The sequence below is a fragment of the Cetorhinus maximus genome, chromosome 20, assembly GCF_964194155.1.
Source record: "Cetorhinus maximus chromosome 20, sCetMax3.hap1.1, whole genome shotgun sequence".
Taxonomy (NCBI): Eukaryota; Metazoa; Chordata; class Chondrichthyes; order Lamniformes; family Cetorhinidae; genus Cetorhinus; species Cetorhinus maximus.
The window spans coordinates 51,919,515-51,934,706 of NC_135898.1; the positions used below are offsets into that span (position 1 = coordinate 51,919,515).

The 15,192-nt window shown below is 46.7% G+C and overlaps 1 protein-coding gene across 4 annotated transcripts in view; it reads right to left on the reverse strand.

Moving 5' to 3' along the window:
* The window catches only part of atrnl1b (attractin-like 1b), a 1,047,255-nt gene that overhangs the window by 189,465 nt on the left and 842,598 nt on the right, over positions 1-15,192 (reverse strand). The gene's annotated exons all lie outside the window — the stretch shown is intronic.

The following is a 15,192-nucleotide window of genomic DNA, read 5'->3' on the forward strand; positions in this document are numbered from 1 at the left end:
AAATAAGAGATCAATTGTTTTTTTTTCTATTCTCTGCCTTGTATACTGAAAATCTGCTACACATGCTTTAGATTTCATTTCATTGTATTCTGTAATAGTCAGCACTGGTTTTTCAGAAAAGTTCATTTTAAAAACTGTGTGTGAAGACAAACGTTTCTAACAGCCACTATGAAAACTGGTAGCAGTTGTTTCACAGGCAAGTGGTCAAATAACATGGGTTCAAATTTCAACTGATGACCTTTGTCGAACTACCAATGACAAAAATGATGCAAATATTATACTATTGCAATTTTCTAAGAAAATAAGTCAAAAGATGGCAAGGTTTTCAAAACTATGATGTAACATCTGGCCATATTTCATATTTTCTGGGGAGATTTGGTATCGTGCACAATTATATTTGCAGTGATATTAAGGTAAAATACATGTAGTTATTTGCATTTCATTTAATAATACTTGAACTAGATCATTATAAAGCAGCTTTTCCCAAAAGGAATGTCACATTGCCGTGTTGGAAAGTTGATAATGTATGAGTTAAGGCTCTGATCAATCTTTTAGTGGATTTTTTTCCCCTAAAGAATTAATTTACCGAAGGAAGATTCTTTTCATCCAGAATCAATATGAAGCAAGAGTTGACTTTTACTTCAGAGACTTATACTGTAGGGAATCTAAACTGGACAAAGCCCTTACAATGTTTTTCACTTAATGTGTAAAGGGCTTATGTTAAACATCTAAGGAGCTTGTGACAATGCTTTAGAGTTGCTTTAAAAAGGTACTTAAAGCTTTTCAAGCTGTCTTAAAAGGTATTTATTTCTCCCAAAAGACAAAGCTGACCCTATTCCTGCTCCTTTCTTTTAATCAAGAGGATTTAGGAAAATCCTAAAAACAGTAAGTGATTATTTTGCTATCAGCAACAAGAGACATTTTCCATAACAGCTACCTTGAAGACAAAAGTAGTTGCTTGAATCATACGTATATGTCACAAGCTAGTGGTTAATTAGAAATGTAAAGCTTTTCCACTTTAAGGGCCACCAAACTCCTCAGGGCTGTGTAATATGAAGCTTGTATTGACTGTGCAGTACTCTTGGAATTAAATAAAAAGATTAATGGTCCTAGTATTTTCAAGTGCTGCAAAGTTAGTCTATTATCTGGCATGTCTTCAGAAAGGGAGGTCACAAAAGGCATAGTATTGCCCAGCAATAAATCACCTTGCCCTGTCATCGAAAGGACTATCACCCAATGTCTGTAAGATGCAGCTCATATTAAATGCTTTCCCTCAAATCGAGAGAAAGCTGGAGAGCTACTTTTTGAAAAAGAAACAAGAGAGTAAAAAAATTTAAGAGTGTAAAGCTACTCCACCATGGGCTTAATTTACTTAACTCTTTCCTTAATTGAAGTAACAGTCAAAAGATAATCTGGGACCTTAAACTCATGAAAGGAAATATGACTTATGGGCACAAGTACTCTGTTCTGTTCTTCTGATACAAAATAACAATTCCCAAAAATCACAGCTCTTTTTCAACTTAAGCCATGTATATTTCAATGGATGATTGCAATTAAATAGTTTTCATCGCTATCCGTGGGAATAACATTCCCCAACATAATGGCTGAATTGGGTGTTACACCGTTTACAATAAGTAAAAACTTGATTGAAGTAAACACTCAAATTCTAATGATTATTATGGGAAAATTGAAAACAATAATTGCTTCTGCAGTACCTCTGGATCATTACTTGAAAAGGTTACATTACAATAATTCGCATTTATATAGTACGTTTAACCTAGAAAACATGTCAGAAAATTTCACAGGAGAAAAAAAAAATCAGACAAAAATAGACTCCGAGTCAAAATATAATAAATTAAGAGGGTGACCAAAGCCTTGGTTGAAGAGGTGGATTTTAAGAAGGCCCTTTAAGAAGGCTCTTACAGTTGGAGACATTGGACTCTAAGGAAGTAACTGTAAAGTGTAGGGCTCAGCTATCTCAACATCCAACTGCCAACGGAGTATAAAAATTGGAGGGGGAAAATGCACAAGGTCACTTCACAGGAATGGAGAGAGCTGGAGGAGGCTACAGAGATGGTGAAAGGAGAGGCCATGGAGGAACTTAAACAGGAGCTTGTAAACTTCAAATTGGAGTCACAGAGGGACCAGACACCAGGTTAGTAAAGTAGGAACGATGGATGAGTGAGACTCTGTGTACAATAGGATACAGAAAGGAGAGCTTTAGGTGCACAGAATGTGGCGGCTGGGAGTCTGATCAGCATTGGAATAGATTGAGTGTGGGGGCAACAAAGGAATGATTGAGAGTTTCAACAGAAGATGGGCTAGGGTGGATAGAAGGCAGGTGATGCTACAGAAGTGGCAGTTGGCATCTTGTGATGGAGAGGACATAGGGTCTGAAGTTCAATTCAGAGTCTAATAGAGTATTATTACTGCAAACAGTCTTGCTCAATCTGAGACAGTGGCTGGGGAGGCTAGCAAGTTTATGTCGGGGGCTGAAGATGTTGGATATTAATAATCACTCCAAAAATAAATCTAGAATGCTAGAAAAAGATAAAAAGATATAATAAATGCTTATTAATCTCATTACACATGTAAAAACAATGAAAACAATAACCATCCATTTTTTAAAATCACATGTGAATTTAGTGGCTGTCCTAATAAATGCAATGTTCTTGCCATTTAAAATCATAATCCGTAGTACACTCTGCAACAGGCAAAGCGACTGTTTTTGAAAGTGAGAGTTCTGAATAGCTGTTAATTAACAATTATAATATGCAAACAGAGGCAGAGCTCTCAGGTCTGTAATAAACCAACCTGGGATTGAAGAACACACATTAAATAGATTGTGTCCAAAAATGGAAAAACCTACAGATGAGTTTGCATCATTTCATATTTTTTGCATTTACTTAAGCATTTTGTTGCCTCAGAACACTCGTGATTGCAAATAGTTAATACCATGCAACATCGGGATAGTCACTATTAAAGTGACAGAGTGAAAGGGCACTGGTACATATTTAAAGCAAAGGCAGGCAGCTGAGGGGGGGAAATAGGATGATTTCAAGTTCATCAATTACATCACATCAAATTAGCCTCTATCATTAGCTTGGCTTGATGGGATTCATCAATTCTAACTCAAAACAGAGAAGGTCGGCCAAAATGACCATTATACTAACACAGCAGTCACAGCAGCACCATGACTATGCTGTGAATACTGTACTATTGTACTGCTTCCCTCTAAGATCATCTCCACACCACAATTATAAAAATCACATAATAGTTTTAATTTCACATTTCAATATGCATAGCACTTATATACTGTACAACATTAGTGAAATCTATCATGTCACTTACTTGTAGTCGCCAATTTATTAGAATAAAAATTAAGGCATTTGCTTAATTTTAAAAATTTAATATAAGATATAGGGTCAATTTGTCAATGCTAATATGGTGTGTGTGTGTGTGTGTGTGTGTATAAGGACAGGATAGGATTCTAGGTCTGTTTTGCAGCATTTTTGCCCTCTTTATGGCAGAATTATCCCAGATTTGCACAAAGTGCAGTGGCGGGCGGTAAAAGGTTGTTTTACCCGCTGGCCGCAATTCCGGGTTTTCGCGCTGTGACACCCCATTCCCACCTCATTAATTATGCAGCCACAGGAAACAGGCCGTCTTGCTGGCAGGCAGCCTCTGATTTGCTCACCATGCCTCTAACTCATCGTTTCCTCACACAGGGCACCATATTTAAACTGCAGCCATGCACACATTTCTCAATGCTTGCAGCCCAGGACTGCTCCAGTGAAGACGTGGCCCCAAAAGCCAAGAAGAGTGCACCCGCCCCTCCCCACCCCGCCAATTCAGTGAACCATTCCTAGGACACCTTCTGGATGCCGTGGAGGACGCGATGACCTCTACCCCTGCTCTGGCTGTAGGAGGCCCATCAGAATCACCACTCCGGCTTGCGAGGCAGTGGCAGAGGTGGTCAGTGCCAATGCTGCACACAAGAGGTCGGCCATCCAGTGCAGAAAACGGATGAATGATCTCATCCATGCTGCCAGAGTAAGGCAACCATTTTATCACTCTAAACTCACACTCACAAAGCTATCACACATTCATTGACATCTCACTCACTGCCAGCTCAAGTGACATCACCACTCAGTCTCCCACATACCCTCAAATCTCCATCTGGCCTCTCAAGACTGCCTCCTCAGCCCTCACCATCTTGGGGCCACTTGTACAGATCAACATACCCCCACACACAACGGGATACCCTCCTTCCCTAATACAGCCCTCACCCCACAGCCTCTTCCCTTGCCTGAGGCCACTTCTCCCCCTTCCCCAAGCAAGCCCGAGCCCTGCAGCCGTTGAAAAGCCACCCCCGCCTTATGGTGGTCTGGTAGACAGACCTGCCCATGAGCCCCCCTAAAGTGATGTGGTGCTGCCTGCAAAGCCTGGCGCTGATGGCCGCAAGTGCTGCCCAAAGCAAGGTAGGCAAACAAACCTCGAAGTCCCAAGCGAAGTGCAGCTCATCAGGTGCAAGTTGTTCATGTATAGATGTGAAATGGGTGATCCAGCGTGGTGGGGGGTGGTTCCGTTGAGCAGGGCTTATAATGAGATGCTAAAGTATTGAAATTAGATTCCCAATGTGCAGCAGTGGGAAATGTGGCCCGCCATTGACAGGTGGAGTGGACGATCACAAACTGGTTTCATGATGGCGTGAAACTAATTTTTGGCCATCTCGCCATATTCTCACCGCCCCCTCCACCCGCCATGATGCCGACGCCAATGGGGCCGGAAAATTCCAGCCTTAGTTTTGACATGCATTTTCTGAGGCCAAATGGGTAAGGAAGGGAAACTCCCATATTAAACAGGGAGGACCATGTAAATGAACTCAAATGATGTGCGACTCGAATGACACAGCACTTGCTATGTCATTTTCCATGGATTCTGCTGGGTGGCTAGTTGGAAAATAGATGGTCCATACAAATTGGGTAAGAGCGATTATGGACTTGCTCCTTCAGATCAGCAGACAACAACTTCCTTTGAGCTCGAAGCACATTTTAGCATTCTCCAGATGCACTGTGGGGGTGGATTTTAGACTATTGTCTAAATCAATAGCCAGTTGGCCTAAATTTTGCTTTGAATTTACATTGTGACTGGCCTTTAAATCTTTCAGTAGTGCAAACTTGCCTCTCTCAACCTGGAGTGAGGCTCAATGCTCACCCAACAAATATTGAAGTAACTGAACCAGAAAAGCAGCGGTGTCAAATTGGGCACATGAAGTAAGTATGCTAAGCGAGTTCCATTAGATAAGGGTGGTTGGGAAGGGAGGAAAATTGTTCCCATAAGCTTCATACTAAGTTGTAAGAAAGTATTTACATAGCATTCAGATCTTAAATCATAAATCATGCCACAAAAATCAAACCTCTGTATATTTGTTATAACAGGAAATTACAATTATAATAAATAATGGCAGTGGAAATGTCACATTACTCCATTTCTTGAGCAGGTACACAGTCACTTGCCGCTAGCAGCAGTTCTAAACATGCTTTATTTAGCTTTATGATTCCCGAGCAGAACTCACTTCATATTCCAATTAAGTTTTTAGATTAGTACATTTCTTGTTATTTGCTGATTTCTTTTGGATTCCTACGTGGTTCATTTGACATAGTTTTACCTGCAGCTCCTCTTCTCATTTCAGAAAAATAAATCTTAGGAGTTTAGTGGTCCAGAACTTATACATCTTTAGCAGCAAACCAACAACATATGCACATGCTACAGTGATTTGTCAAACAATAATCTTGCATTCTTGGTGTGACTGAATATATTTGTCCATGTAAAACCACAGTTGCATCTGGGCATTTTGTTCTTCATTAAAATAAAATTTCAGTTTTGTTTTAATGCATGCCATTTTAAAAATACCTGGTGAAACAGAGAAAGATATGGGGTGGAGGGCACAAGAAGGATAGGAAAACCTTACCCTCATAAAATAATCATAATACAGTTTAGATTATCCATCATGGGATTTTCTATTTCTTGGTAAGAACATGAAGAACATATTATAAAACAGTCCATTGCACTGTAATGTCTACTGAGCAAAACATAAAAGCAAAATTTAAACAATAAGTGAATTTGTTACAATTTGGAGATCTTTGCTTTTGATAAATGAAAATAAAATACTTCACAAAAATCATAAAACAAATTCCATATAAACAGAATTATAATGAAAAAGTATATTCTGTAAGGAGCATTCTCATGCTGTAGAAATCTGATTTCATAAAATCTGATATATTTGAGCAATGTGCATGAGGGTTTATTACTACCATTATCTGCTGTCTCAATTCTAATGAATTACTACATCATTTCTTCTTGACTAGCCTTGCAAGAGTCTGCTAATTTTTTTAAAGACAAATTGCGAGTACATATTCTGATCAAATATCCAGTTCTCAATGAATTCATCAGCACTTGTACCAAACACTTAATTGGTGAGAATTTATATTGTGACTCACTACACATACAATATTCTTAAGTGCAGCTAGCTGACAACCACCACAGATGGCTGTTTGAGCATTGTATTAACCATGCCATTGGTTACATGGTAATCATTGCTTTACATGGAAACAGAATGCAAAGCATAGTTGCAATTAAATTGGAACTTTGCACAACATTATAAGATGCTGATGCATATGCTGAGCAGGATTTCAACCTCTGCTGCTTGTGTTCCTAGTGGTTTGTTTTTTAATTTGGAATATTTAAAATATCAGCCCATAATTTGCTGTCAAGATAATGGTGCTCTTTTTGTTTACATGCAAATACTACTGGAACTTCAGGCAAGGGCTAATGCACGATTAAATGCAGAAAACCGAAGGCAGAATCGTCCCAGATTTGCACTAAGTGCGGTTGCGCGGGAAACAGGACGTTTTACCCACTGGATACATTATTTTTGCACCGTATCATCCCAATCCCACATCATTAGTCATACATCCCCAGGAAACACACCGGTCACTGGCAGAACGTCCTCTCATTCACCCGGCCCGCTGTCACATCAGGCCTTCAGTAAACCAGGCGCCATATTTAAAGGCCGTCCCTGCAAAGACCAAGCACTCTTCAGGGATAGCTGTGGGGAACTGATGGTTGCCAAAGGGAGGAAATGTGCTGACCCCAGATTTAGTGATGCCTCCCTCAAGCACCTACTGGATGCAGCGGAGGCCTGCCACAGTGTCCTCTATCCCTGCACTGGGCAAAGGCCAGCAACCAAGATCACCAATCCTGCACTGCAGGCAGTGGCAACAGTGGTCAGTGCCAACGTCCTGCAAAAGAGGACAGCCACACGGTGCAGGAAGAGGGTGAATGGTCTCCTCTGTTTTGCCAGGGTAAGTCACTCTTCTCATCACTCTCAATTCACATCCGTTCACACATCCACAGGGATGTCACACCTCAAGGGACAACACCACAAACTCTTACACACACTCTCACATCTCCATCAGGCTCACATCCTCTGGAGCTTGCGTCCTCATCCTGTCCATGGCTCCGCTCACCACACAAACATTCCACGCAGTGCCATGTGTCCTGCTCACACTCCCTCCATCTGTTTTCATGCAGGAGAAGCTGGCTCACAGCAGCATGGAGAGGTCCGAGACCGGGGGTGGAGTGGCCCACATTAGGCCCCTCACTCACTTTGAGGAGCATGCCATCACGCTGACTGGTGAGGGCATGGACCATGTCTGAGGCGATGGTGAGGTCGGTGGCGAACACCCACATGAGGATCCTGCACCACATCGTCCCTCTCACAACACAACTGTGAGTGCTCTCTCTCCTGCTTTTGACTCTGCTGCCATGCACTAATCATTTCTATTTGGTTCACAGGGAGCTCTGCCAAGTGACGAACACTCTCAGCCAGCCATTGTCTCAGCTCCACCCAGGTCCTCACCTCCAGCCAAGAGGACACCTCCTCCATTGAAAAGGTGGAAATAAGCAGCCTGGAGGGACCGTCACAGCACTTACCACTTACCACTCCCTGCACCAGCACAGAGACACACACCTCGGTGGAACCTCGGTCTAGAGCAGGCTCGGGTTCACAATCTGATGGTCACCGCATGGATACGTGTCCACAGCAGGAGGAGGCAGGTTCGGCCGACTCGGGGGACTGCTGGGGCAGAGGCATCTATGAGGTCAGAATTAGATGACAAGCCTCTGGATTTGACCTTCCATCTCATCCAGGAGAGTCAGCAGAAGGTGGGGGAACATCACACAGAGCTGTGGGAAGCCCTCAACAGAGTGGCACGCAAGTCAGAGGAGTGCGTCCGCCTGCTCTCTGATGAAGTGGTGGCCACATGTGTGCTTATGGAGGTCTCCATGGGAAGGAAGGCGAGAGCTATTAAGACCCTGGTCCAGCAGAATGCGGAGATGTGCGCAAACCCACATTCCATCCTGGGTGAGTTTCTGCAGTAGCAATGCGAGAGGGAAATGGAGCACCTTGACATCCCTCCAGGTGCTTCTTCCCCTCAAGGAGTCAGACTTCAGCCCTCAGGCACCTGAAGGGTGGAGTAGTGGCTGCTGGACATCCCTGGGTCATCAACTCAGGAAGCTCAAAGGCTGTGCTCTCCCTCCAAGTCCCCTTTGCCTGTGACCCCCTCAACCTCGACCTCTGTCACTGCAGAGGGAGCAGCTGGCCCACAGGAGGACAGCCAAAACAAGCCGGGGGCACCCAAGCCCTTGGCTCTCCAGAGGACCCATGCTGAAGTCATCAGAGGCAACAGGGCCAACCATTGCACAGGCTGTCTCCACCCCTGCTGCAGATGTCAGGGCAGCAGCTAGAAGAAGTGGTAGGCCTAGAAAAATTAATAATTTGTGGTCACAACTGGTTGAACAGGTGAACACATTTTGTCACTTTACAATCTGAAAATATATTCACTTTCACTGAATATTGTGTAATGGTGCTTTCTGCTTCATTTACAGGCTTCGCGACTCCTGCCCCTGCATTCCCCCCTCCCACCCCACTCACCAACTAGCAGTTCAGCTGCACGCAGCCGGTCCACGAATGATTCTAGAGGGAGAAGTGTGTGTGTGGCAGGGCCTTTTGGAGCCTTGGGCAAGCACTCCCCCACGCACGCAGATCCTTCCTCCATCACAGTCTTCCCAATGTCCCAAATAATTTCAATGCTGCACACTGGGGCTCTCTTTCATTTGTCCATCTGAGTTGACCTGCATCTCCGCCCACCGATTGCACTCCCATGCAGCACCAGCCCAACACAAACCTCGCCATCCCTTCTACCGCAACCATCGCATCCTCACCCTCCCGGCTCACTCTGCCCCCTCTTATTCCTACCATTCACCTCCTACCACGCCCACTCTAGTTTTGTTCCCCAGGAGGCAGTCATCGACTCCACATACCCCTCCTTTCCACATTTACTTGGACATATCCCTCCCCCCTTACTCTTTCCTCCATCTTTACTCCTTCCTCCACCCTTAGTCCTTCCTCCCCTTGGACTCCTTCCTCCCCAGCAAACTCCTTCCCACATGCGAACTCCTTCCTCCCCTCCAAACTCGTTCCTCCATATGAAATCCTTGCCCCCTCGAGCTCCTTCCCTTACACCAACTCCCCAGTTGCCACCTTCTCCCCCGTTACACCCTCCTCCCCTCGTCCCAACCTCACCCCCTGACACCATCATTTCCCCTTCCCAACCGCAGCCCCTTACACCATCCTTCCCTCCCTCCCAACCTCACCCCTCCGACACCATCGTTAACTCCCACCCAACCTCACCCCCCAACACCATCTTTTCCCCAACCCCCCAACCTCACCTCCTTCCAACACCAATGTTCCCCCCCTCCTAACATCACCACCCCCAACTCCAGTACACTTGTCTCTCCCACTCACATCTAGACCTTCCTCTACCCCCTTGACAACCATCCATAGCAGACCATTGTCAAGACACTGATGTTCCGAAGCAGATCCTCAACGGTGACCTTACATGCTGCTTCGTGCCGGAGCCATGTCCATCAGAATCCACCCAGCATGCGATGCAAGTGATCCTCCAAAGTCTGTAGCTGTAGGACTCCTGCATCTTCTGCTCTTTAGAAGTCCACAATGTGAGCAAGGCCCTGATGGTTAAGTCCCAACTTCTGCATGTCACACTTGTCAAGGCATGTTCTGCATGGGTGTCTTTTCCCGCCAACGTGGGTGGTAAATTTGACGTGAGGGGATGATTCCGGCGAGCAGGGTTTATAATGATATGCAGATGTATTAAAATGAAGTTCCCGATGTCCGGCGGTGGGAAAAGCAGCCCGCCATTGATGGGCGAGCGGATGATCGCAAATTGGTTTCACGACGTCATGAAACTGGTTTTTGGCTTTCCTGCCATATTGTCCGCTCAAGCTCGCCATGATGTCTGATGCCAATGGGCATGGAAAATTCCGCCCCTAGAGTTGTTGTTGGAGAAGCGCCATGCCGATGTTAACTGCTTGAAAAAAGCATCAGCAAGTGTCTGTCTCAACATTGAAATGCATTGAATTTCCTGTATTTGAGCGTTAGACACAAACTAAACTCACAACATGAAGTCAAGTGTTGTCCAGTTCGGTCTCAGTGCCCCTTTAACAAATTCGTAAGTGTTCAACAAATCTGTTTTTGAAAATTAACCATTACAATGGTCCAGTCTCAATGCTTCAGGCTTAAATTGTTGTTTAATATTTTTTAAAAATGTAAACTGTAAAACTTAATTTTTTAAAACTCCCTTTTTGTCCATTTTTTCCATCTCTCACTCCAATCCTCGAACTTGCTCCCTGACAGCACTTTGCGTATACCTACACCACATGGGCTGCAGTGATTTGAGAAGGCGGCTCCATCACCTTCTCAAGGAGATGGGCAACAAATGCTGGCCTAGCCAGCAATGCCCACATCCTGCGAAAGAATGAAAAAAATTCATTCCTACTCTTAGGGCGGTATTTAACAAAGGCGACGGGGGGCTCACCATCTGGCTGGGGTGCCGGCGAGAGCCCCATGTTACTTTTTTTCAGGAAGGACCACTGAATCAAGTGCCAATCAGGCGATTAACTGGGTAGCTGCGGGCTTTCCCTGGGATCAAGGACCTCAGGGGCAGAAGTCTCACCTGTAGAGAGCTGCTGGCCATTCAGAGACCAGCAACTCTTTACTGCTCAGCACTGCCACCAGGAAGGTGGTGGCTGTGCCTGGTACTACACCTACCCAAGGCCTAGGTTCGCTTATAGACCCAGTCACGGATAAGTGATGGTGGGGGGGGGATGTGGGGGAGGGGAAGAGGGAGGGGCCATCCCCCACCCATCCCTATCCCCACTTTCCTGCTGCTGGGTCCGTCGATCAGGCAGAGTGCTTTTGTGAGGGTTCACACCCCCCAGCAGCCTGCAAGCAACCCTGACCAGGTTTGCTTTTCAGGCTCCTCACATGGCGATTCCCCTGTCCACTGTTGGGTGAATACTAACAGTGGCGGGATGAGGCCATTAAGTGGGCGTTAAGGGCCCAATTAAGGGCTTCAATTGGCCGTGGGATGGAAAAGCCGTCCACAGGCCTTCCCACCACAGATTTAATTGGGGCAATGGTGGGAAGCGGCAGGGTTTGATTAAATGCCCCCGCCACCAAACTCGTCATGGGGTAGGGCATTAAATTCTGCCCTTTATTTCTCTTCTGGTACCTGATTAGGCATTGCATTCATCCACTCTCCACTTCCTTCTCAGTCAGAGAAAAATTTTGTTCTCAAGTTGAGGACCTTAAGCTTCAATCCAGCGATATGGGTTTATTTTTCTCAGTAAAATTAGTTCTGTTCTATCTTTATGAAGCAGATAGCAAGCAAACTGACAGATGAAATAAAAGAAAAAGAAAACAAATGCAACCTCCTTAATCTTCCTTCCTACAGTTGGAATAATTTTGATTGTTTGCCTTGATGCCTTTATTCAGTCAGTAAAATATATACCCTCATCCAATGGCCTGGGCAAGATTAGGATGCAGTGCCATGGACTCAACTGCACATGCATCACATGTTCTATATCAGTACATTGTTAAAAGTACTTTGCGTAATTTTGATCATTTAATTAAAATAGAATCTTATTAGTTTTATGTCATTGTCATCAGAGAAGAATTGATTGAGGGCATTAATAAAATATTGGCTGGGATTTTCCGGCCCCGTCCTGGCAGGACCCACCGCGGGAGATTCGGTGGCCCAACCAAAAATCCATTGACTTTCAGAGGGACCAGACGATCCCAGTGGAAAATCCTGCGCCCATTGTCTTGATTTTGGTGTCCGGCTGATTATATACAATACTGGATACAAAAGAATATTTCATAACAATATTTCAAACCAGAGGTTATTTTATTGTTTCATCACTTTAGAGACCAAAGCCTTCTACTCCATTGCTTTGTAATGCCACTTTATGAAAGCAGTAACACTCTCCAGAGATTCAGTAATAGCAAATGTCACTTTGGGGAGAATTTTCTCCATGTCGGGCGGAGCATGCGAGAGCGGGCACGGACCTGATCGCCAGTGGTGATCGGGAGCGCCGCCATTTTACACGGGCAGGCCAATTAAGGCCCACCCAAAGTGTTTGCCGACTCCCGGGGACAGTGGGAGTGGGCGGGCGGAGGCGAACCGGCAATCGCCGTCGGGTCAAAAGACGACCCGGTGGCCTGTTTAAAGACCAAGCTACATCCGCTCCAAGGCTGATGTGCATGGCCAGAGGTCAGGGCCAAGGCACATCCAGGCTAGCCATGCAGGAGGGTAGGGCGGGTGATCACTGTGCACTCAAGTTTTCAGACAAGTGCCTTGCTGCCCTCCTCGAGGAGGTGGCAGCACAGCGGGAGGTGCTTGTCCCCGAGGACGGGAGGAGGAGGCCACCCCAGTTGACCAGGCGTGCGTGGGAGGAGGTAGCAGAGGTCATGAGCTCCCACGACGTGGTGCGGTGATCATGCACCCAGTGCCGCAAGCGCTTCAACGACTTGCTGCGCACGGGAAGGGTGAGTAGCATGTTGGCATCGTTCACTTCACCCATCATGTAAGCTTCTCTCTCGCTGGCGCCCCACCCATGTCTGAGTGGCCTGAGTGCAATGAGTCATTGACGGCATGTGTCCTTAGCTGGGCGGCCCAGCAGTTATCCCCTATGTGTTCATTAGACTGAGAGGGTTGTGATGACGCAGCATGTGGTGGACTGACACCCACATGACTGTGGCGGGAGCAACCTGGAGGATCTGCACTCAGGCGCATTGCTCGAACTCCAGGACATGTCGAAGTCAGGGTGATAACATGGTGCGAGGGGATAAGCAAGGTGCTGTGGCACAGGTGGATCTGCTGCCCTCAGTGTTCCATGTCATTGTGCCTCCTTGCAACAGCAGATATAACTGTGCGCTCCCAACTGTGATGAAGGCAGCATGTGGCCAAGGTGGTGGGGGGCGGGGAGGGGGCAGGGAAGAACACACCTGGCTTATTTGTATGAGTGCTGGCCAGCAGCGGGGGAAGGATACACTGCACCCCTGCAATGGGCAACTGGGCTTGGGGTGGGCCGACTGCGAGGAGATTGACGGTACAAGTATCACTTAACAGTGTTATTTTTTCATTTCCAGGAGAAGAATTCTCATAACAACGCCGAGCAGCTGAGGATTGGCGGTGGGCCAGGCCAAATTTTGCTGCTTAGCCGTTTTGACCAGGAGGCCCTCGACCTGGAGAGGTGCCACGCGTCCAGGTCCACTGGAGCCGGAGAGGCTGGGGTTCCACGGGCAGGTATGTATGGCCAGTACGCACGTCACCAGTAGTCTTGCAACATCCATGGCAGTGTTGATTGTCGAGTGAGTGACGTAACCAACATGGCTTGCCCATTGCGTGTTGAATGATGAGCGCATGATGATCCAGGGGACAGGCATGTACATTGGCATTGCCCACATGCTAACTGATCTTAATGTCCTTACTCTTCCTTTCAGCATCAGTGGCGCAGGGCCAGGACCCAGAGCAACAGGGGCCCCCTCTGACACCTGAGCATCATGAAGTTGCACCGTCAGAAGCGTCACACCATCTCTGCCAGGTGGGCACCAGCGCAGATACTTGCACCTTGGTGGGCATCATATCTTCTGCTAGCGTCCCGGGTCTCAGCGGTAAGGGCACTTCACAGTCGCTGGAAGAGCTGGCAGAAACAGAGAGTGCCGATGGCGCCAGCAGTCGGAGGACTGCAGGGGCCCAGGCACATGCTCAGTTTGTCGCTAAAGATGAGCCTCTGGAGTCGTCGGCGATGCAGCCAACTGATGAGATGCGGCCGGGTGTGTGGGACCATCTTGTGGAGATACATGAGGCTGTGCTTGGCTTGGTTTCAGTGGTGGAGGAGTCTATGTGGACCGTAGTTGATGCATTGAGCCTCATGGCTGAGCGCCAAGCTTCCACCATGGAGAGAGTGGCGACTCTCATGGAGAAGCAGCTCCAGGGACAGGATCAAGGGTTCGTGGGGTTGCGCTCGCACCTGCAATCCCTCACAGGGGCGTTGACCTCATGTGGTCAGTGCTCGTGTGGGCGGTGGTTTGGGCACCAGGTATCTCACCTCGGTGCCCATCCATCTACCTACGGTGAGCAAGGAGGGCTAAACAAACCTCACGTCAGCGGAGCAGCTACCTATTGTCTCTCAGGGCAATCCGGATGAGGGCAGCAGCTCCTCTGCCCCTCTGCCAGTGATCGCGGCACCCAATGAGGCTGCGGTGGCTGGGGAGATGTCAGCTGTTGAGCTGGCAGCTCCCTCCCAGGCGGGGCCAGCACAGGCTCAACGGGCCAGAGGACGTCCGCCAAGGTCATCGAGGCCAATAGGACATCAGACAGAGCAGGCTGTCTCAAATGCCAGTGCCAGCGAGGGGGCACCACAAAGACGTAGCACCCACAAACGTAAAATGAAGGCACCTTAGGCACACCCCAGGTTCATCACTGGTGGTTTGTTGTTGGCCCCCCCCTATGAGTTCCTTCTGATTGCGTGTGAAGTGCAACACCATTTTATTTCTGTTATGTCAAGAGACTTTTGTTACAGCATTAAATTTATGTCGTCTAAAATGGCTGGGGGTGCCTCTTTTCTTGGGAAGGTGCATGGATTCCTGAGATTTGATGAGTGATTTGTGTGTCATTTACATTTATTGACTGGGCCCATCGTCAATGCTCCTATCAGGGCAGATTTTGCACTAAGGTCTCCAGGATGGAGGGTACAGGGCAG